The following is a 24,975-nucleotide window of genomic DNA, read 5'->3' on the forward strand; positions in this document are numbered from 1 at the left end:
AATATTCTTTTTTGTTGAGTTACACTTTTATAAAATGTCTACCGTTGAAGAATATATAGTTTCATAAGTTTCAAAAATGTGTGCTCATGAAACCATTAATTCCAATCACTTTATAGGACATTTCTATGACCCAAAAAGGTCTCCTCATATCCCTTTCCTGTCAGTTCTCCTATATCCTGTTTTCATTTCTACCATCATAAGTGAGTTTTGCCTCATTTTGAACAAATATGAAAGGAATCATGCAGTTTATATTCTAGTATTTCCTACTTCTACTCAATATTTTTGAGATTTTTCCCCCTACTCATGAATTATCAACAATAGTTGAGGTAGTTCATTTCTTTCTACTATTGAGTATTATTCCCTTGTATAAACATATCATAGTTCACTTATCTATTTGTTTGTTGATGGATATGTGGGTTGTTGGCTACAGTCATAAAGTTGATTACACTCTTGCAGATATCTTTTTTTTTTTTTTTTGGTACTGAGTATTAAACCCAGGGTGCTTGACCACTGAGCCACATCCCTAGTCCTTTTTATTTTTTTTATATTGAGACAGGGTCTTGTTAAGTTGCTGAGGCTGGCCTCTAATTTGAGTTCCTCCTGCCTCAGTCTCCTGAGTTGCTGGGATTACAGGTTTGTACCACCACAATAGGCTTGCACATATCTTTTTGTGAACATTACAATTTATGAAGATTTTAATTTCTCTTGAGAAATTTTAAGAGTAGAACTGCTGGGTTATAAATGAATGTATTAACTATTTTAAAAGTGCCAAACAACTTTTCAAGGTGATTTACCATTTTGTAATTCCACCAGCAATGTCTTAGAGATACTGGTTAAGATTTGTTGTTTTTGTTTTTAGAAAGTTTTAAAGTGTTCTCAATAAGAGGCAACGTGGCAGGAAAAAAGAATAAAGACATTGAAATTAGTTCAAGACTGGAAAAATTTTAAATATTAAGTAGTCTTTCTCTCTACAAACCAGGCTTTAAACTGGGTTATATAGATATATGTTTTCAGTACATAGGTCAACACTATAGATGAAGTTTCTTTCTCTGTAAAATATCTTCCTATTTTATTAAAATTTAAATTAGTATGTAAAGTTTTAAGAAATGTTCCTGGAAACAGAATTTACTCAATAAAATTACTGAATGAATAAAAAATTATTCTAGTTTAGTTCAAATTTATATATCATAAACTGATATGAAAGACAGGCTCTTCACCAATAAATCCAGGCAGCACAACAAATTACTCTTAGAAGTAATTTATTTTCTAGGAGTTCTGAAGGAAAAGAAGACTGTTAATTTTTTCCTTTAAATATTGAAAGTAGATTCTGAGTTACAAGTCTTTGAAATGTTACAGCTAATGAACAATAAAATGTAGACTTAAAAATGTAGAATTTGAGGGGGGAAGTGCTAGGAAGAGATATTGGCCAAATTATATTGTTATATTGTGGGCATGTACAAATATGTAAGAGCAAATCCCATCCTTTCATACAACCATAATGCACCAATAACAATGTGGGAAGAGGGCTGGGCTATAGCTCATGGCAGAGCGCTTGCCTAGCATGCATGAGGCACTGGGTTTGATCTTCAGCACCACATTAAAATAAACAAATAAAATAAAGGCATTCTGTCCATCTACAACTACAAAAAATTTTTTTAAAAATGTGGAAAGAGGGGAGCTCAAAGATGATAGGTTAGTGTGAGTCAGCATCTCTCTTAGCTCAGCTACCCAGAAATTAAACAGTAGGAATACCACATCTCCCTGAGGCTTAGAGTGAAGAATCCTGAGACTGGAGGGGCAGTCTGCCAGAGTGAAGCCACAGACTCTTGACTCATTAATCAGATATATATACTAAAAAAAAATCTATCCACTGGATTTTTTCAATCGTTGATTCAGGAATGGAGCTCTACCCAGCTCCGTAAGTCCTGAACCTCATAGGGACTGACAAGGCTGGCTACAGTGGGTCAGAAGGTTGGAAGAGAGTGTGAGGGCATCTTGCTCTCAGCTCACCCAGCCAGCCAGTTCAGCACCTACCAGGTTCCTAGTGGCCCACCAGGCCTACTTGGGCTAGCACTTGCCAGGTCCTGGTACAAGTCTGGTTCCCGACTCCTTCCTCAGTCTGGCATCCACTGGTCCTGCCAGGTCTGGCATCGTTCTGGTACCCAGTAGGGCTCTCTGGCTCATTATTCCTCAGTCTCCCAACCCCCCCAGCCCCCAACCCAGCCCATCCCTTACAGCTTTGCAGTTGGCCTGCAGGTCTCAGCACCCGGTTTTGATGCACCTGACTCAAAACAGCTGGGTCCCCAACATGGCTGGGCCCCATACTCCTCTTAGCCACCAGACCAGCTGGGTATAGCACATAGCTCTATGACCAGCACACAGGTCCCAGTGCCTAGCTCTCAAGACCAGCTGGGAGAGAAGCAGCTGACCAGAAGTTTGAAAGGATTGAATTTGGAGAAATGGAGTTTGGAGACTAAATCAGAGACCAGGAATTATGGGGTCCACAGGTGACATAAGGTGCTAAGAATAGGCTGCCACATCACATGAGTGGAACCCAAAGGAGATTCCTGGGGTGCAGTCTTCCAACATGGGCCAGTGATTGCTGGACCCTGGAGGTGTGCTGATGTAAAATCTCCAGACCGATTGGCACACAGTAAAGATAACAGAGCGTACCTAGCCTACACACTGTCTCTAGGAGTTCTGTCTCCATAACTAAACATCCCAGACTAACCCTCTCACCCTAGCAACCCCAAACATCCTGAGGTTGGAGCTTGCATCAAACTCCAGGCAACCCAACCTAACTGCTGAGAAGGGAAGCTGAGAAACTTTTGAACTCCAATGGAAACAATTGGTCAATTTTTTTACTGAGATCCTTTTTTTTTTTTCTCTCTCTCTCACATTTCTACCATTATTGAAACCAAGTATTTTTTATGCATCAGTTTATTGAGGACTGGGATATCTGAATAATATATTATAGTTTTGTTGTATATTTTTTTCTTTTTACTTTTTACTTTTTTCTTTTATTTTTTAATTTTTACTTTATATATACATATTTTCCTCTCACTTATCTGTTTCCCTGAATTATCTTTTTTTCTTTTCTCCCACTAACTCCTCTTTCACTCTTCCTATAATTTTTTACTTCTATCTTTTCTCCTCATTTCTCATAAATATCACATCCAATACCACTTCTGTTCTCTGCCCACCATTTGAAATTATAAACCCTTTTGCAAACTTACTGTTTATATTGTAGACAACAATTTAACACATCATTTCTATTTATTATGACAAAATTGTAGATATCTAAATAGGAGCTATTTGGGTTAAGACTGTATATTGTTTTAATATGATGGTATTAATATTGGTTTCCCCCTTAAAGACAGGGCACTGGAAACCTTCAGGTACACCATAAGTATAGAAGATAGAAACTTTACTGCCTCAGATCCACACTGCTAGATGGGAAGACACACAAAACACATGAAAACTCAAGGGAACAAAATGCCCCAAACAAACCAAGATGCTCCAATAATAGAATCCAATGCAGTAGAAGAAATGTCAGTAAAGGAGTTTAGAATGTACGTAGTTAAACTGATCTGCAAAATAAAGGACAATGTGAGGAGTGAAATCAGAGATAAATTTCAGGAGGTGAAAGAGAGATTTTGAAGATAAATCAAGTAGAAACCCTTGCAATGAAGGAATAAATAAACCAAATTAAAAATTCAATAGAAAGCATCACCAACAGACTAGACCACTTGGAAGACAGAATTTTAGGCAATGAAGACAAATATAATCTTGAAAATAAAATTTACCACACAGAGAAGATAATAAGAAACCATAAATAGAGCAAGCTTTCAAGAATTATGGGATAATATGAAAAGACCAAATTTAAGATTTATTGGAATAGATGAAGGCATGGAGATACAAACCAAAGGAATGCACAATATTTTTAATGAAATAATATCAGATAATTTCCCAAACCTAAATAACAAAATGGAAAATCAAATACAAGAGGCTTACAGGACCCCAAATGTGCAAAATTACAACAGATCCACACCAAAGTACATTATAACGAAAATGCCTAACATACAGAATCAGGATAGAATTTTAAAGGCTGTGAGAGAAAAAATATAGGGGGAAAACACTTCATATATCAGATGATTTCTCAACCCAGACCCTCAAAGATAGGAGGTCCTGGAATAATATATATTAGGTTCCAAAAGAAAGTAGATGCCAGGGGCTGGGATTGTAGCTCAGTGGTAGAGTGCTTTCCTAGCATGTGTGAGGCACTGGGTTCAATTCTCAGCACCACATATAAATAAATAAAATAAAGGTCCATCAACAACTAAAAGTATTTTTAAAAGAAAGTAGATGCCAGTCAAGAATCCTATATCCAGCAAAATTAAGCTTCAGACTTGAAGACAAAATACAAACCTTCCATGATTAACAAAATTTTAAAGAATTCACAACTAGAAAGTCTGCATACAGAACATTCTCAATGAAATATTCTGTGAAGATGAAATGGAAAAAAGTGAAAACCAGCAAAAGGAGGAACTACACTAAAGGGATGGTCAATCAAATTAATTTGAAATGAATTCAAATTAAATACTGGAAATAAATCAACATGACTGGGAATACAAATAATATGTCAATAATGATCTTAAATGTTAATGGCCTAAACTCATCTGCCGCAATCTGGCTGGGCACAAAATCACGAGCCACTCACAGCCTTGTAGATTCAAACAGCAGTTCTTTATTCTCGAACTGTCACCGGCACTTTACACACACGTTCTGGGGGAATTCACGTTCTCCACCCAATTCACCTTCTGGGCGAAATCCCAAATACTCTCTCTGAATCCCACGAGAACTCAACGGGAACTCAAGGAGCGGGCACGCCTGAGGCAGCAGGATACGCCCTATTCCCAGCAGGGTACACCTTAAACCTGGAACCGCCCTAAACCCAGATTGTCCTAAACCGGAACGCCCTAAACCCCAATCCGCCCTAAACCCGGATCCGCCCTGGTCCTTGAGAAAGGTCACCTTACATGCAATGTCACTGCAAATGACCTGGGTCATGCCATGCATCCTCAGCACTCATCAATCAAAAGACACAAACTGGCAGATTGGTTTAGAAAACAAGACCCAACAATATGTTGTCTCCAAGAGACTTACCTCATAAGCAAAGACATTCACAGACTGAAGGTGAAAGTTTGGGGAAAAACATTTCACTCACATGGATTACATACACAAGTGGGGTTTCTATCCTCATATCAGATAAAGTGGACTTCAAGCCAAAGTTAATCAAAAGGGACAAAGAAAGACATTTCATACTGATTAAGGTAATTATATATCAACAAGACATAATAAACATAAACATTTATGTCCCAAACAATGGAGCATCTACATATATCAAACAAATGCTTCTCAACTTCAAGAATCAAATATACAACAACACAATAATACTGGATGACTTTAACATACCTCCCTCACTAATGGATAGATCCTCCAAACAAAAACTAAACAAAGAAACTATAGAACTGAATAATACAATCAATAATTCATACTTAATGACATATATAGAATATTCATCCATAAACGAGTGAAAACACTTTCTTCTCTGTAGCATATGGATCCTTCTCTAAAATAGACCATATCTTATGCAAAAAAGCAACTCTTAGCAAATACGAAAAACTAGAGTTAATACTCTGCATTCTATCAGAATAAAATTAAAAATTAACAATAAGATAAAAATAGAAGCTAACCTAACACCTAAAGACTAAATAATACACAATTGAATGACTAATGAATACTAGAAGAAATCAGGGATGAAAAAAAAATACTTAGAGGTAAATGTGAATAGTGATATAACATATCAAAATCTCTGGGACACTATGAAGGCAGTGCTACAAGGAAAGTTCATTGCATTGAGTTCATTCATTAAAAGATTAGAAAATCAAAGCCCTAGAAAAAGAACAAATCAACACCAAAAGCAGTAGAAGACAGGAAATAATTAAAATCAGAGCTGAAATCAATGAGATTGAAGCAAAAGAAACAATTCATAAAATTGACAAAACAAAAAGTTGGTTCTTTGAAAAAATAAATAAAATTGATAAACCCATAGCTGTACTAATAAAGAGAAAGAGAGCAAAAACTCAAATTACTAAAATTTGTGATGAAAAAGGAAATATCATGATGGACACTACTGAAATACAGAAGATAATCAGAAACTATTTTGAAAATTTATACTCCAATAAAATAGAAAATCTTGAAGATGTTGACAAATTTCTAAAGACATATGACCTACCCAAACTGAATCAGGAGGACATACATAATTTAAACAGATCAATTTCAAGCAATGAAATAGAAGACACCATCAAAAGCTTTCTGATAAAGAAAAGCCCAGGACCAGACAGATTCTCAGCAAAGTTCTACAAGACCTTCAAGGAAAAATTAACACCAATACTCCTCAAATTATTCCATAAAATAGAAAAAGAGAGAACCATTCCAAATTTATTCTATGAAGCTAGTACCACCCTGATGCCAAAACCAGACAAAGACTCATCAAGGAAAGAAAACTTCAGACCGATTTCCCTTATGGACATAGATACAAAAACTTAAGAAAATTCTGGCAAATCTCATACAAAAACATATTTAAAAGATAGTGAACACTAATCAAATGGGATCATCCTAGGGTTGCAAGATTGGTTCAACATATGGAAATCAATAAACATAATTCATCACATCAATTGCTGAGAGCCACGGCCGAGTCTGTATGGCCCCTGGCATTTTGCCAACAGTATTGATTGACAGGCGAGGCATTACTATCCGCCTCTGCCGCAACTTTTGAGTTCTGGCACTATTTTGGAGTTCTCGTGGGGATTTCCGGGGATTCCCTGAGAGTTCCCATTGGTTGGGGAAGTGCAGGAGGAGGGATTTCTGGGAGAGATATTTCCGGCTGGGGGTTCCTGGAAGAGCCGCGTGGCGTTCGGGAGGATTCCCCGGGAGCTGTGTGAAGTGTTTTCCTGCAGTTCAAAATAAAGTTTGTTCCTGCTTCAGTGGCTCGTGATTTGTGCCCAGCCAGACTGCGGCAATTGGCGGCCCGTGCGGGGAACGTCTGAAGCTTCGGGGTAAGTGAAATTGCTTGCCCCTAAGGGAAGGCGAGAGAATGGGTGACCATTTTTAAAAACAATGTGTTCTTGTTTTGATTTGTTTTGTGTTTGTTTCAAGCTGCCTATCCCTAGAATTTTCTCAGGCAGATTGGGAAAAATGGTTGGCTCAAGGTTTGAAGTTGTTCGCCCCTGAGGAAGAGATAGAAATAGACCACAAATGCACATATCAAGAAAATAGGAAAATTGATACAACGATTTTTTGTTCCGTTTTTGTTTCATTCTGTTTCGGTTTTGTTTTGTGTTATCTTATTGGGTTGCGTTATCTTTATAACAGATTAGAAATTAGTAAAAAAACAAACTGAAAGAGTGTTAAGTAAATTGTTAGAGGTTCAGACCATGGAGAAAGACATTTTAGATCAAGCAAAAGAGAAGGTCTCTCAAGCTAGTCAGACAGAGGAAGAAAATTTAAAGGAAGAAAGCTTAGAGGAGAAACAGCTATTAGCGAAAAAGCTACAACAGGAGGCTGCTACTAACACCGTTCTATCACCAGAGGGCGTAATTCAACCAACAGCTCCCTCTATGGAGATAGCTGAGTGGCCCTCAAACCCCGTCGTTGATAGATGGGATCCTAAGACAGGACCTCAAAGATTAGCATGCCCTGTACTTGAGCAGGCAGGAGGGCAGCAAATTCACCGTGCTTTAGATTTCAAAACAGTGAAACAGTTAAAGGAGGCTGTAACAGCCTATGGTCCTCAAGCACCGTTCACTGTAAGCATGGTCAAATCCATTACCAACTTGGACATGACGCCAGCAGATTGGGCTAGTATGTGTAAATCTGTGCTAAATGGAGGACAATATTTGTTATGGAAGGTTGCCAATGAGGAATTTTGCAGGGAGACAGCTAGGTGAAATGCAGCAGCTGGTTACCCTCAAAGAAATCTAGATATGTTGTTAGGAAAAGGACCTTATGAGGGTCAACGGCAACAAATTGAATATGATCCTGGCGTATATGCACAAATTGCTGTAGATGAGGTTAGGGCATGGAAAACTTTACAGGGGCATGGAGATTTACAAGGTCAATTATCTAAGGTAATACAAGGAACTAATGAACCTTACGCTGAATTTGTAGATAGGCTTATTCAAGCAGCTTCCAGAATTTTTGGGGATACAGAACAGGCAATGCCATTTATAAAACAACTGGCTTATGACCAAGCAAATCGTTGCTGCAGAGAGGTCATTAGACCATGGAGACATGAAGATTTAAACACATATATTAAATTATGTAGAGACATTAATGAACAAGGGCAAAATAGCTGGGGGGTGACGAACAACTTGTGTAAGTTGATACAGCAGGAGTGGAAGCCGTTTATTGTAGGACAGGAGCAGTATTTATACATTCCACACAGCTTATCTAATTAACATAAACTAGATACATCAGTCAACCAATAAGTAATCTCCACACTTAATGGCTCGCTTTTGTTACTTCTCAAACCACTCCCTCTGGCATTTTGCCAGGCACCATCCAGACTTGTTTACGAACTCTAACATTCCCCTGGCAAAATGCCAGGTGTTATTTTGACTTGTTTACAGACTCTAACAATCAATAGACTTAAAGACAAGAATAATATGATCATCTCAATAGATGCAAAAAAAAAAAGCATTTGACAAAATTCAGTACCCCTTCATGTTCAAAACACTAGAAAAACTAAGGATAGTAGGAATATACCTCAACATTGTAAAAGCTATATATGCTAAACTCAAGGCCAACATCATTCTAAACAAAGAAAATCTGAAAGCATTCCCTGTAAGAACCAGAACAAGACAAGGAAGCCCCCTTTCATCACTTTTATTCAACATCATTCTTAAAACTCTAGCCAGAGCAATTAGACAGAAGAAAGAAATTGAAAAGATATGGAAAAAAAAAGGACTCAAACTATCACTATTTGTTGACAACATGATTCTATAGTTAGAAGATCCAAAAAATTCCACCAGAAAACTTCTAGAATTAATAAATGAAATCAGCAAAGTAGTAGAATATACAATCAATACATAAATCAAATGTGTTTCTATACATCAGTGATGAATCTACTGAAAGAGAAATTAGGAAAACTATCCCATTCACAATAGCCTCAAAAAATAAAATAAAATACTTGGAAATCAGTCTAACAAAAGAGGTTGAAAGATCTCTACAATGAAAATTACAGAACAATAAAGAAAAATTTGAAGAAGACCTTAGAAGATGGAAAGATCTCCCATGCTCTTGGATAGGCAGAATTAACATTGTCAAAATGGCCATACTATGAAAAGCATTACACAGATTTAATGAAATTCCTATTATAATCCCAATGACATTCTCCATAGAATTAGAAAAAATAGTCATGAAATTCATTTGGAAAAATAAGAGACCCAGAATAGCCAAAACAATCCTTAGCAAGAAAAGTGAACCAGGAGGTATCACAAAACCAGGACTTAAACAATTACAGGGCCATAGTAACAAAAATGCATGGCACTGGCACCAAAACAGGCACATAGACCAAGGTACAGAATAAAAGATACAGAGACAAACCCCCATAAATATAGTTATCTCATACTAGACAAAGACACCAAAAACATACATCAGAGAAAAGATAGCCTCTTCAACAAATGGTTCTGGCAAAATGAAATTAAAACCCTATCTCCCACCTTGCACAAAACTCAACTCAAAGTGGATCAAAGACTTAGGCACTAGAACAGAGACCTTGTGCCTAATAGAAGAAAAAGTAGGCCCAAATCTCTACCACATCAGGTTAGGAATTGACTTCCTTAACAAGACTCCTGAAGTGAATGAAGTAAAATCAAGATACAATAAATGGGATGAAAAATGTTCAACATCTCTAGCAATTAGAGAAATGCAAATCAAAACTACACTGAGATTCCAATTCACTCCAGTCAGAATGACAACTATCATGAATACAAGTAACAATAAATGTTGGTGAGGGGGCTGGGGCCATAGCTCAGTGGTAGAGCACTTGCCTTCCATGTTTGAGACACTAGGATCGAGTCTCAGCACCACATAAAAATAAACACATAAAAAGATGTTGTGTCCATGTACAACTAAAAAAAATTTTAAAAAGTGTTGATGAGGATGTGGGGAAAATGGTACACTCATACATTGCTGGTGAGACTGCAAATTGGTGTAACCATTATGGAAAGCAGTAGGGAGCTTCCTCAGAAACTTTAAATTGAACCACTATTTGTCCCAGTTATACACTCTTTGGACTATAACCAAAGGATGTAAAATCAGCATATGATAGTGACACAACCACATCAATGTTTATAACAGCTCAATTCACAATAGCTAAACTATGAAACCAACCTAGATGCCCTTCAAGAGATGAATGGATAAGGAAAATGTGGTAATGGACTATTAGTCTTAAAGAAGAATGAAATTATGGCATTTGCTGGTAAATGGATGGAGCTGGAGAGTATGCTAAACTAAATAAGTCAATCTCCCCTCAAAAAAACAAAACCCAATGTTTTCTCTGATATGCAGATGTTAATTGACAATGGAGGGGAGCCTGTGAAAGAATAGAGGTAGTTTGTATTAGACAGTGAGGAGTGGGAAGGAGGGGGTATGGAGGTAGGAAAGATAATAGAATGAATCAGACATTATTATCCTATGTGCATATATGATTACACAACTGATGTAATTCTATATCATGTACAATCAGAAGAATGAGAAGTTATACCCTATTTATGTATGATGTGTCAAAATGCATTATACTGTCATGTATAACTAATTAGAACAAATTTTAAAATGTGGATAGAGAAAACTTTTTTGGGAGCGGGTGGGCATTTTTGGATATTGATCTCAGGAGCACTTGGCTATGGAGCAACATCCCCAGCCCTACTTTTTTTTTTTTTTTGTATTTTATTGAGAGACAGAGTCTCACTGAGTTGCTTAGTGCCTTGCTTTTCCTGAGGCTGCCTTTGAACTTGCTATCCTCCTGCCTCAGCCTCCCAAGCTCCTAGGATTACGGGCATGTGCCAGTGTGCCCAACGAGAAAACATTGAAAAAAAAAAAGGAAATAATAAGATCTGAGCAGAAATTAATGGAATGGAAATAGAGAAGAAATAAAGAACATCAACAAAATTAAAAATGTAGAATTCTATTATGCCTACTTTGTCCTGTTAGAATTCATCTAAGAACTTAATTTTGAAATTTGAAAGAGATACTCTCATTCTACCAGTGAATAAAATGAGCTCAGATGAGCTCAGATGAGATAAAGTGACATATCAAAGGTCAGACATCCTAGTTGTTAGTAGCAGGACAACACTTCCTAGTCTGTGACTTATCATGAGTACTTAGTAAACATTTGTTGAATTGGGATTAACATTAGGTCTTATAACTCTTAGTTATTACTCTTTTACTATGTCACTCCACCATCCGTAAACAAGTGGTAGGTTTTCAGGGAAAAGAAAGATTTTAGAGCTAAATATTTAATAATGATTCATTTTTGTGTAATTTGAGTTCCTTTCTTAGAAATCTTGTTTCTAATACAGTAAAACGGCAACAAGCCCTGGAGTAAGATCAATTTGTAATCCTCAAATAGGAATAAGCTAAAGTTCTAATTTGTTTGTGGGGTGGGCATCAGGGGAAGAGACTGAGTATATGGAAGGAAGGCTGGAGTCATACAAGGAAGCAGCATTCCACACCATCAGAGATCAGGAAGCAAAGAGTGGGTTATCGTAGCCTCCTATTCTCCTGGTCCACTCTCGCTAGAGTAGTCAACAAACTGGGTGTCAATTAATGAGGAGATTCCTGGAACCACAGTAGCTATCAAGAAGTTCTAGTTAGGAATTACAAGCGGGGCCTCTGTATCTGGCTAGTAAATTCTCTGATTTTTTTTTAGAACTACCTATGAAAGTTGACCTATTCTTGTTTTGGCTTCTTCAGAAACTCTGGTTTTTGTTTTGTTTTGTTTGTTTGTTATCCTTTATTGGATTTTTTGACTCATTGTTCAAGTTCTAACAATGGGTATAATCCTTGTGAATTTGAATGAAGCTCATATTTCAGAATGTAAAAGGGAAACAGCAAACATAGCAGAGCCCTAGAGCTTCAGGTGATATTTTGGCCTCAGGTGATATTCTCTGTAGTTGAAGAGTCAGCATGCCCCAGCAACTATCCAGCAAGATTTATTATTTTCATAATGGTAAATTTGCCTTTTAGAGAAAAATGAAACACTTGTAAAACTGTGGTCTTGCAATCCTAAGGCATTTGTGTTTTTATCTTAGGACGGAATTAAAAGGGAAATGCCTCTTTGACTTTCATTTCTCTGCAGTCACTATTAAAGTCACGGTGATGGATGCTCTTCCAGGGTCTACAGTGGTTTATATTGTCTACTATGTCTACTTTCAAAAGTCATTACAGATATTTTTACTGAAAGAGTTGCCATGTACATGTCAGAAGATATTTTACTGTTCTCTTTATTAACACTTTGTATGAACAATGTTTTATAAAATGTTGTCTTTGTGCCCCACCAGTTGCAACAGCTGTTGTAGTCATTGTCTGGCAGTCTTTTGATTTTTTTTCCCTCTAGAAAATCCTTACAACATGTTTCAATCTTTCATATTCTGAATATTATAATGCTATAGCTATTTCTATAGAAAGGTTACTCGAAAAATTGTTTTTTTGACAATAACCTCTTGTGTTTGTGTGTTTACAGGGGTTCTAAGATCTCAATAGCACTGGAAACTTCCTTAGTTCTACCTGCACGTGACTGTGTGTCTGGGTGATCTGGGCAGAACCCTGCCCTGGGATGGGGAGGCTAAAAGCTAAAGTTCCTGAACTCCAATTGCTGTATATGCACCACATCTGTACTTGGGGGACATGAGACCTTCTGCACCACTGCATTTCTCCTGGTTGTGCTGTTACTGGAATAAGTCAAATGCCTTCAATAATCAAGGCTCAGAAATTTTTCTTAAATTGATTTCATGTCCTATGCAAATGTTTTCTATAACCTGAATAACCAATACTTTGTAAAACTTGTTTACACTTCAATTGTACATTGTGTTTTTAAAGAAATACATAGTATTTATATTTAGGTACCTCCAAACTTGAATTTGTCTGTGTGAAGCATTGTAAAATGATATATGTCTCTTCTGAATACCATTGCAGTTGTACAGAGGTTTTCACTGGTTCTATTTTTCTACTATTACTGATAAACATGTAACTGATTCTATCCTACAGGTTGCATTTTAAATAAATGGCTTGTATAGGAAAAAAAAAGAAGTCCCAGTTATCAATATTTCAGGTAGAATAAACAACAGTATGACAGCAGTACCTGGATAGGTTTGAATAGTTTAAGCCAACCCCGTAACTATGGGCCACAAGCTACATAAGCATATCTTCATTTCATTTCATAAAACTCAAAATGACATGATTTGTATTTTATGCAAATTTAACATTTTGTAACCTGCTAGCTTTGTGTAAAAACAAGATCATACTATACTCAATCCTTATAGGACTGTCCAAAATATTTATCACTTTTCCCATGTAGTCCCTTGATTACATGTGGTTATTTTTTTCCCTTCTGACACACTGAACAGATTAGTAGGGGAAAATAACAAAGAGCTCAATTGATAAGTAGCACTGTTATTGCTTAATTCTAAATTCCCATATAAATAAAGACTAACTACAGGTGCCTTACCTTGTCTGACTCTTCCTAGGACACATTCTCTGACAAAATAGAAAGGTTACTGCAGAGAAATGAAAAATCAAACTTAATATCTATAATACTGGGAAATATTAAGGTTTTATTTACCATCATGGGTTTAGCATAGTTTACCAACACCTCTAACAACAACAACAACAGAAAAATAATATATAAAATAGAAAAATAGCTATAATGTGATTATACTTATAAAAGCCTTTTAGTTCCCATTTTTCCAATCAAAATCAAGTTAATTTCTTAGGTTCTCTCTCGTTTTGGTGTCCTAGGCCTTAAAATCCTGCAGCTTTCCTCTCCTATGAATAGTAGCAATGGCTACAAACTCATCTCTTGGGATTTTCCTTAGGATAGTGTCTTCAGTTACTATCCATCTATTCTTTTTAGACCCATAGGCTCCATTACCAACAGTTCAATAAGTAGTCCTCTGTGAAGGGGGTTCCAGCAGTGTGGTTTAAGCTTTCTCCTAAGCTATCTCTTGAAACAGTTAATTCAACATGCCTATAAATATAATTTCCTTGCCATGCCAAATAAGTGTAGATGCAGGCTAACTTCAATGTACTTGTCCTGGGACAATCAGAATCTTAACTCTTGAGTAATTTTCCAACAAGATTATCTCCAGTTCCCAATTTAAAGAGGAAAGATAAAAGTTTGGACAAATCAATTAAATAAACAACATCTCATACCACCATGTTAGAATCTGAGCAGAATGAAAAAGGAATCTCTGCAGAGGAGTGACCCAACACGGGATGGTAAAGTACTGTTCTCTTGTCTTCTCCTATATGAAAAATAAATTGTAAAAAAAAAACTGGCATTATTCTTCCTTAAATGGTTGATAGAATTTGCTAGTGGTGTCATTTGAGCATACAGTTTCTTTATACAAATATTTTTAATTAAAAGTATAATTTCATACTGGGGTTTGTGGCTCAGTGGTAGAGTGCTTGCCTTATACGTGTGAGTCACTGGGTTCACTCCTCAGCACCACATAAAAAAATAAATAAAATTACAAAAACAGTATAATTTATTCAATAGATATATGGCTACTCATATTAGATAGATTGATATAGATAGATAAATAGATCAATCCATCTCTCTGAATGAGCTCTGTGTCTTTCAAGGAATTTGCCAATTTGATATGTTATAAATTTTATTGTCATGGAACTGTTCATCATATTCTCTTTTAAGGTCTATAGTATCTGTAGTGATATTCTGTCTTAATTTTTAATGTTGGTAATTTATGTTTTCTGTTTTTTTTTTTTTGAGTAATCTTGCTAGAGATTGATATATTTAAATGATTCTTTAAAAGTGCATGCTTTTGGATTCATTGACTTTTCTTATTTTTTCTGTTTTCACTTTAATTGATTATTCTCTTTTCTTTATCTCCCCCTTTTGCCTGCTTTGGGTTTTATTTAATTTTTCTTATGGTACAACCAATATATGTATTTGATAGAGGCATTTAATCCTACAAATTTCACAATAAATGCTACTCTAGCTGTGTCCTACAAATTCTAAAATGTTGTGTGTTTTTTCTCCTTTCAGGTTACTTAAAAATTTGGGGTGGGGATAGATAGAATTTATGTACAATACAGCTCAAATTTTTGTATGTGTGTGTGTGTGGTGCTGGGAATTAAACCCAGAGCCTGTGCATGTGAGGCAAGCACTCCACCAATTGAGCTATATCCCCAGCCCTACAGTTCACAAATTTAAAAGTCTATAATACAATCATTTTTAGCATATTCATAGAGTTGTGCAATCATTTATCTTTGTCTTTTCCTTCTGTAGGAACAAAATACCTTAGACTGGGTGATTTTTAAACAACAGAATGAATTGCTCACAATTGTAAAGACTGGAAAGTCCATTATCAAGCCACCAGTAGATTTGGTGTCTGGTAAGGGCTTGTCCTATTATTTCATAGATGGTACCCTTTTGTGTTCTTACTTGGTGGAAGAGGTGGAAAGGAGCACTCCTTCAACCTCTTCTACAAAAGCAATAATCTGTCTCACAAGGAAGCAATCACTTCCCTAAAGACCCCACCTCTTAATATTATCACATTAGGCATTAGATTCAAACATATGCATTGTGGGAAGACACTGATGTTCAGACCATAGCATTCCATCCCTGACCTCCCAAAATTCATGACTTTCTCACATGCAAAATACATTCCTTCATCCCCATAGTCCAAAAGTCTTAATTTAGTTTAGCATCAACTCAAAAGGTGAAAATCCAGAATCTCTTCCAAATCAGATATGGGTAAGAGTCAAAGTGCGACTTATCTTGAGGAAATGCCCCTCCAGTTATGAGCCCATGACATTAAGTTTTCATGAAATTAAGTTTTCAAGTTTCATGCTTCCAAAATATAGCAGTGGGACAGGCATAGGTTAAAATCCCTGTAACAGGCAAGAAGAAAGGAATAACTGATCCAAAGTTAAGGCCAAAACCCAACTGGGAAAATAACATTGAGTCATTTTTTTTTTTTTTCCAGTACTGGGGATTTAACCCAGAGAGAGCTTCATATATGTTAGGCAAGCCCTCTACCCATGAGCTACACTCCTAGCCACCAACATTAAATGTTTATAATCACTTCTTTTTTCTTCTTCAATATATTTCATCTTTATTTTTTCATTTAATTGCAATAATTATGTGATTTCTATTCTTTTTTTAAAAATTTAAAAAATTTGTTTTAATTAATTATACATGACAATAGAATGCACTTTGATACATCATATTTAATGGAGAATAATTTCTCATTCTTCTGGTTGTACATGATGTAGAATCACACTGGTTGTACATAGGGTAATAATATCTGGTTCATTCTACTATCCTTCCTACCCCAATGCCCCCTCCCATGTCTCCACCAAGCATCTTTTGTTTTCTTTTTTTTTTAACCTTTAAATTCAAGCTCGGGGAAGGCTCCTCTGCCCTCAGCCTCAAGCTCCCCAAATGAGAGAGTGAGAAATGTCACAAGAGGCTGGTGAGAGAGAGCTAGCACGTTTCGGAGTGGTCTTTTACTGGGGGGACTCTGGTTCTTAGAAATTTCCATCCAAAAAAGGTCAAGAGGGGCAGGTTTACAAGGACAGGTAAGGTAACTCCATCCCTGGGGATGTAGGAAGGCATGCCCACACATGAAGACACATTTGGCGTCATTTTTACTACTCTCAAGATTGGGGCTACCGTCTACAGCCACTTGAGAGTGGCCAGATCACTGGGAGTGACCAACAGTGCCTCAAACCAATCATGAGAGAAAAACGTTGGTCACATGACATGGTGGCCTCTCATACTCGACCACTGAGCTATAATCCCATCCCTCTTCCCTTCATTTTTTTTTAAATAATAATTTTAGTTGTAGATGGACACAATACCTTTATTTTTTTATGTGGTGCTGAGGATTGAACCCAGTGTCTCACACGTGCAAGGCAAGCATTCTACCACTGAGCCATAACCCCAGACCTTCCCTTCATTTTTATTTATTCATTTTTATTTATATATGACAGCGGAATGCATTATAATTTTTATTACATATATAGAGCACAATTTTTCATATCTCTGGTTGTATACACAGTACATTCACACCAATTCGTGTCTTCATACATGTACTTTGGATAATAATGATCATCACATTCCACCATCATTCATTTTCCCTTCATTTTTAAAAGAATTTTCTTCAGGGATAGTGTTTTTGTCTGGCTGGGGTTTTTTTTCTTTTTTTTCAAGTCTTCGAATATATGGTTCTACCCTCTCCTGGCCTGCAAGGCTTCTTTTTCTTTTTTTCTTTTATTCCATCACTGCTGGGAATTGAATCCAGTAGTGCTTAAACACTGTGCTTTTTTTATTTTATGACAGGATCTTGCTAAGTTACCCAGGCCAGCCTTGAATTTGCAGTCATCCTGACTCAGACTCCAAAGTGGCCTTCCAATCCTTTTTTCATGAGTGTTTTTGTTTGTTTGTTTTGTTGTTTTTTTTAATGTGAAGATGTTGGATTTTGTCAAGTGCTCTTTAAAGTGGTTTTCTTGAATGAATGTTCTCTGGATTGCTGCAAAACATTGGTAAATTTTCAGAGTTCTGTTTTTGCATCTATCACATATGTTTTTTTTTAATATTTTTTAGTTGTTGATGGACATTTATTAATTTATTTGTATGTGGTGCTGAGAAATGAATCAGTGCCTCATGCATGCTAGACAAGCACACTTCCACTGAGCCACAACCCCAGCCCCTATCACATATGGTTTTGTCTATTCTATTATAAATAAAGTACGTTGAGCTTGCAATACTGGAACAAATCCCATTTTGACATTATGTATAATTTTTCGTTAGAGCATTATAATTATACACAGTATTTGGGTTCATTTTGACAAAAATCATACATGTAAGGAATTTGATTTCAAACACCCTTCCTCTTCCTTTTCCTCCCCTCCTCCTTCCCCCTATTCTGGATCAACTCTACTAATCTTCTTCTCATTCCTTTATTCTTTTTTGATTGATCATATATATATATATATATGTATATATATATATATACATATATATATACATTCCCTTTGCTTTATATATTATATATATATTCCCTTTATATATGAACATGATTTTATTAAATTCATTCATATTTCTTTTTTATAAATATCTCTTTTTCAGTTGTAGTTGGACACAATACCTTTATTTATTTTTATGTGGTGCTGAGGATTGAACCCAGGGCCCCGCATGTGCTAAATGAGTGCTCCACTGCTGAGCCACAACCCCAGCCCCTCATTCCATATTTCTTCCCCTTTACCTTCCTTCTTCCCTCCCTCTCATTCTTTCTTCTACTCCACTGATCTTCCCTATATCTTTACAATATCCAATCTCCTCCCCCAACTACATTCTTTCCCATATTTTGCTTTAGCTTCCACATATGAAAGAAAACATTAGACCCTTGATTTTCAGAGTGTGGCTTATTTCACTTAGCATGATTTTCTCCATTTCCATCCATTTACCACCAAATGTCATTATTTCATTATTCTTTATAACTGAGTAAACTTCTATTGTGCATATATGCCAGGTTTTCTTGATCTGTTTATATATCAATGGGAATCTGGTTGGATTCCATAATTTATCTATTATAAATTGTGCTGCAATAAACACCAAAGTGACTGTAAGACAATTTAAATAATGACAATTCTCTGATAATGGTGATTTTGGACCATTCTTGTATGGCTGTTATTTTAAACAAGTACCACTGAGCTGAGGAAAGGGAGATAGACACTGGGCAAGTAAAAACACCACAAAACTTATGTGCTTACCAAATCAGCCATTTTTCTTGAACAAATGCTCTCTGGATTGCTGAAAAACTTTGGATAATTTCCAGAGTTCTGAAAAAGCTGATTTTAACATTTCCCCCCATTTTTCTCTTTGATTTTAAAGAATAGAAAATTTTGGGGTCCTTACCCCCACCATTTCCACTGATGTCAGTCCTAATATTTTTATTCAATTTAAAATATTTCTCATTTGCCTTAAGACTTTCTCTTTGACAGAAGGGTTATTTAGTATTTAAAAATATTTTTATGGGGCTGGGGTTGTGACTCAGCGGTAGAGTACTTGCCTACCACGCGTGAGGTGCTGGGTTCGATCCTCAGCACCACATGAAAATAAATAAATAAAACAAAGGAATGAAAATATTAAAAGGATGGACAAAGATATGCCAGGAAAATATTAACCATAAGAAAGATAGTATCATTATATTAACATGAAAAATCTTCTTCAGGGGAAAAAATTACTAACAACGAAGAAAGTCACCATGGAACTTACCAGAAGTTTAGTTCTAAACTTATATATACCTAATAAATTTTTCATCTCTCTTTCTACACACATACACACACACACAGAGTTATGTGTATACATATGTGAATATATATATGTGTGTTGTGTATTTATGTATATATGACAAAACTAGGAGAAGTACAAGGAAAAATAGGCAATTCCACTAAATATATCAAGTGATTTTATTTATTTTTTATTTATCATTTTATTAATATAAAATAAAACACAGCTGGACATGGTGGTGTATGTCTGTAATCCTAGATACTAGGGAGGCTAAGGCTGGAGGATTGGAAATTTGAAGTCAGGCTGGGCAATTTAGTGAAGACCCTGTCTCAACAGACAAACATAAATAAATAATACAAAGTGTTAGGGGTACAGTTCAGTTGTAGAGCACTTGCCTAGCATGTGTAAGACACTCGTTTCAATCCCCAGTATTGCAAAATAAAACAAAACACAGAAAGAGTAGTGTATAACTGCATAGATTAATGAATTATTAGAAAGTAAATATGCTTTGAAACTATATCAGAGAAACATGCAGTTCAGTGTGTTCTTCTGACTCTCTTCTGCAAGTTGGCAGCTAGATCCAGACTCAAGGTCACTCTGGCAAAACCAGAGTGCTGTGTGTTTCTTTGAGAGGCTTATCACATCTGGTTGTGATGTCAACCATTACTGCTGAATGCTTATAATTTGCTGGGACTTCCTCAATGATGGTATTCTAATTTTAATATCTTTTTATTAGCTGAAATATTTCAATAAATGACATTTCTCCTCAGCTATTATTTGGTTAACCAAAGGTACAATTTGTGCAGGAAAGAATATCCTTTTTTGTATTTTATTTAATCAAATTAGTATTACAGGAAGAATTACAGTTGAGTAGTCATAGCATTATTCTTGATCTTTCCCTTTGTCACTTTTCAAACTAAAAAATGTGTTTCCTATCATTTTCTGAATGTAACCAACATTTTTATTGTCACATTATGAACTGATGGATTACTTTCATTTTTAAAAAATTGTGATCTTTATTTCTGCTCAATTTGTCTCATATCTTGTAGGCAGGAGCCACTTCAAGTTTGGGTTTGTGTTCTTTTAATTCTGGAAGTCTTCTATTGCCTCCTTGCTCTCTAGTTTGACAAAATGGTTCAAGCTTATCTAGCACATTTCCTAGAATGAACCAGTTTTCTTAGAAGTCTTGGTTTCTTTGAGTGACAAATATTATTTCAAGACCATAATCTGAGTATTTGATTGCAAAGGTTCCTCATTATTAATGAGCTGGTCATTTCTTTTACTCCTTTTTGGTGGGCAAAGATTCATATATACATAAAAATATACATATATATGACACCTTACAAGTTCATGCCAGTAACTACATATGCTAAACTTACATTGGGATTACATGCTAATAAATCTATGGTAAGCTGCATTAAATACACCTAACAATTGAACAGCATAGCTTGGTGACACAGTACTCTGTAGAGTTCTGGCTAACTGGGAGCTGTGGCTCACTGCCACTGCCTAGCATTTCAAAAGAGTATCTTACCACAGACAGACATATCATTAGCCTGGTAAAAGATCAAAATTAAAAATTCAAAGTACAGTTTCTACTGAGTGCAATCTCTTTTTCACCATTGTAGAGTCAAAAATTCACTAACACAAACCATTATAAATTGGGAATAATCTGTACAGGGTTTTTATATGACTCTCTCTAACTTTTATATTACTTTTCTATTTCCTCTTCCACATAGGGAATCCTGGTTCTTAAAGACAGGGGATGATACTAGTAAAAATGGGAGACTTTAATGTAATTCTGTCAGTAACTGATAAATCATACAATTTTTTAAATTTGCAGAAATGTAAAATATTTGAAAATAACTAACAAGCTTGATTTAATAGGAATGCTTAAAGCACTGCAAATTTTTTCCCATATTTTTGTTGGTGCACTATCATTATAAAAATAGTGGAATTAGTTGTACATGCACATGATATAACATTATAATTTGGTCAATATCATTCCCCAGTAAGTACTGCTTCTTAAACTGAAAAATTAATGTATGAATCAGGGTCTCCACAAGAAGCATATGACACAATTAAAAGAGAATAACTCACTGAGACTTAATTTATAAAAAATAAAGAAACCACAAGGGATGGTTCTAAGCTTAATAGTGGCAAAGGTATTACCATCCCTAAGCCGAAAGGAAGATAACATAATTTGAAAGGACAGAATTATATGGAATTAGTGATAATGAGAGGAACAATGACACACACACACACACACACATATATATATTAGTTGTTGATAGACCCTTATTATTTTATTTATGTATTTATATGTGGTGCTAAGAATCAAACCCAGTGCCTCACACATGCCAGGAAAGTGTGCTACCGCTGAGCCCCACCCAGCCTAGAACAATGACTTTTTTTATCAAGAGACACTGCCAGATGACTTTGCAGGACCTTGGTCTTCTTCTTTTCTCCAATCTCTTGTTGGAGATTTTTCGTCTGGATTACTTACTGCAATAACTTCTTCCTAATGGTGTCTATACTTCTGCTGTCTTTTGGTTTCCTGAACACAGTAGCTGAACTGATACTGTCAAAACACAAGGCAGATCCAGATCATTTCATTCATCAGTTCAATATCCTTAAACGGTTTTCAGTTTACTCAGAGTAAAAGTCAAAGTCTTTAAACTCACAGACCCTTCCAAATCTGAACACCATCTCATTATAACACCAGCCTTATCTTATTAGCCACATATCCCATATTGTTTCAAATCTTCTGTACTTGATATCTCATACATTGGAATGCACTTCCCATGAATATGTGCGTGGCTCCTTCCCCTACCTCCTTGAGGTACAGTTCTCCCTACTTCAAATTGAAATAGTTCCAGTCACACCTCTATTTCCATTACTTACTTACTGTTCTATTCAACATTTACCAAGTAATGTGCAATATACTTTTCTTATTAATATTTCTTTTATTACCTGTATTTCCAACCAGAATGTAAACGGATTACAGGGACTTTTTTTTTTTTTTGGGGGGGGGTAGTGAGGAACCCAAGGGTACTGAAGCACTAAGCCACATCCCCAGCCCCTTTTATTTTTCATTTTGAGACGGGATCTAAGTTGCTTAGGGCCTCACTAAGTTGCTGAAGCTGGCTTTGAATAGTGATCCTCCTGTCTCAGCCTCATGAGTCACTGGGATTATAGGTATGCACCACCATGCCTTATTTGGATGACAGGGACTTTTATCTGATTGATCTTATGCATCACAAAGTAAGAAATCAACAAATACTTACTGAATTAATGAATGAAATAATATGGTTAAAAAGTAATAAAATTAATGTACCTTTTATACTCATCCAAAAAGGCTCATACTTTTTCATGAGTTTACATGATGTTTTTCTGAATTGCTTATGGTTGTTAAGGCTAACCTGGACTAACTAATTATAATTTAGAATTCAATTCCACTAGAAATTGTCTGCTCGTCCTCCCCTCCATTCCATAAAAGAGCTAAATGAACTTGGAAGCAAAGGCCAAAAATATATAAGAGGGACATAGACATGGACTTTGGAATCAGACAGACCTGGATTTATATTCCAGATATTCCATTTGGTAGTGTAGGTTATTTACTAGGTGCCTTCATTGTTGTAAAGACAGTGTGAAATAGAGCAAAGGACACATTGACTTAGAAATCGGATTCTTAGATTCTAATCTAGCTGTGACTTTGGGTAAGCTATTTAATATACTGCTCAGTTTCAATTTCCTCACCTATAAAATGAGGATATCTCCTTCATAAGACTCTTGTAAAAATATGCAGTAATGACACAGAAAGTAATCTGTAAATGTTAATTTCTGACATTAATATAGGGTATTCATGAATTTTCTTCCCAGGATAACTTCATTTATTGCTAAGAAGACACCTATTTTGAGGGTTTTCTTTCCTATGACTTCTACCTTCCTAAGCAACCTAAGGTCACCATTTCAATATTATTACTAATCTCTATCACTAAACACCAATAAGAAGCATATTCTTATTAGCAATATTTTACTCAAAAATATGGATTCCTAAGGGAATAAAAGACAATAGCAAGAACTTCCCAGCTTACAACATTCCTTTTGCATCCACTTTCTGTTTTCTATTACAGGTGGAATCTCATTTTAATGAATACCATTTTAAACATCTGTTTCTACATAGTGAAGTTATTTTTGTGTTCTAACAGATGGGCCACAGGAACTGTGCTTTGTTGACTTGGCTAAAACAAATTCTAAAAATGAAAATTCTTTCTTTACAAGTACTATCCTTGCAGAAATAAGTTTTAAAATAAAAGGCAATTAAATAAAATAATTTGTAAGTGATATATCTTGGCCTAGGAGAGTTTCAAGAAAAGAGACCAAGAGCTGAGTGGGTAGGTGAATGACAAAGAGATTACACAGAAAAAAAAAAAAGAAGAAATGGAATAAAGCCCTCAAGTAATGTCTATTAGAAAATATAAAACTTAAGTCAGAAGTAAACATATATAAATATAACCTCTCCTTCTAGGGCCTACTTTGCATGCTACCTCCTGTAGGAAGCCTTTCAAATTCCCTTTAAACACACAACTCAGTTCTCTGCTTCCTGGATCCCCACTTTTCCTGAATCTGGGTAGTAGCATTTACCAGCATTTATGCTGTTCTTGAAAGGTAATTGTTTTCTGCTCTGTACCTTTACCCCACCAAGGCTGTGGGCTCAGAGCATAAGATTCATTTACCATCCTACACTCAACACCTAGCACAGGGTTTAATATGATAGGTGTTTAATAAATTCTCACTGAATATACATGATGAAATACTGATGTGTTTTGAGTATTTTCACCTAACTTGGATGCTGCCTAAGAGCAAGAACCATGTTTTATTTCCTCAAGATTTGAAACAAAGACCTTCAGTGCTGTGTATTGGTTCAAAAAACTTACTGAGTGAGGCAAGGTAGTGCCCATCTGTAATCCCAGCAATTTGGGAACTGAAGCAAGAGGATGGCAACTTAGTGAGATCCTCAGCAACTTCGAGCCTCTGTCAAAATAAAAAATAAAAAGGCCTGGGGATACAGCTAATGGGTAAACCTTAATGCACCTAAGGTTAAATCCCCAGTACCAAAAAAAAAAAAAAAAAAGAAAGAAAAAAGGAGGGGGTGGGAAGAAAGAAAGAAAAAAGAAAAAAAATTACTGAGATTAATATGTCAAAATTGTTAAGTCCAAAGTCAACTGTTTAACATTTAATTTGTTTCAGGACTTTGATGCACATGTTGAAGGGAAAGTGAGGAACGAGAGATAGGTAAGCGAGAAATGAAATTTGGAGACCAGGCAGAGACACACAGAGAGTCTATTTGTCAGAGCTGATGAATAAAG

At 35.9% G+C, this 24,975-nt stretch overlaps 1 long non-coding RNA gene across 2 annotated transcripts in view; it reads left to right on the forward strand.

Annotated features, from left to right (window-relative positions):
* Nucleotides 1-15,304, forward strand: part of LOC114100250 (uncharacterized) — a 68,677-nt gene extending 53,373 nt beyond the window's left edge. Inside the window, exons 3-4 of one of the 2 annotated variants that reach the window (XR_011708832.1) lie at nt 3,377-7,121; nt 12,809-15,304. This is a non-coding gene — a long non-coding RNA (uncharacterized lncRNA). The remainder of the gene's footprint in view (nt 1-3,376; nt 7,122-12,808) is intronic. The other variant, XR_011708833.1, reaches the window with a different exon arrangement.
* The last annotated feature ends 9,671 nt before the right edge of the window (nt 15,305-24,975 follow it).

This window comes from Marmota flaviventris, chromosome 10, assembly GCF_047511675.1.
Source record: "Marmota flaviventris isolate mMarFla1 chromosome 10, mMarFla1.hap1, whole genome shotgun sequence".
NCBI lineage: Eukaryota > Metazoa > Chordata > Mammalia > Rodentia > Sciuridae > Marmota > Marmota flaviventris.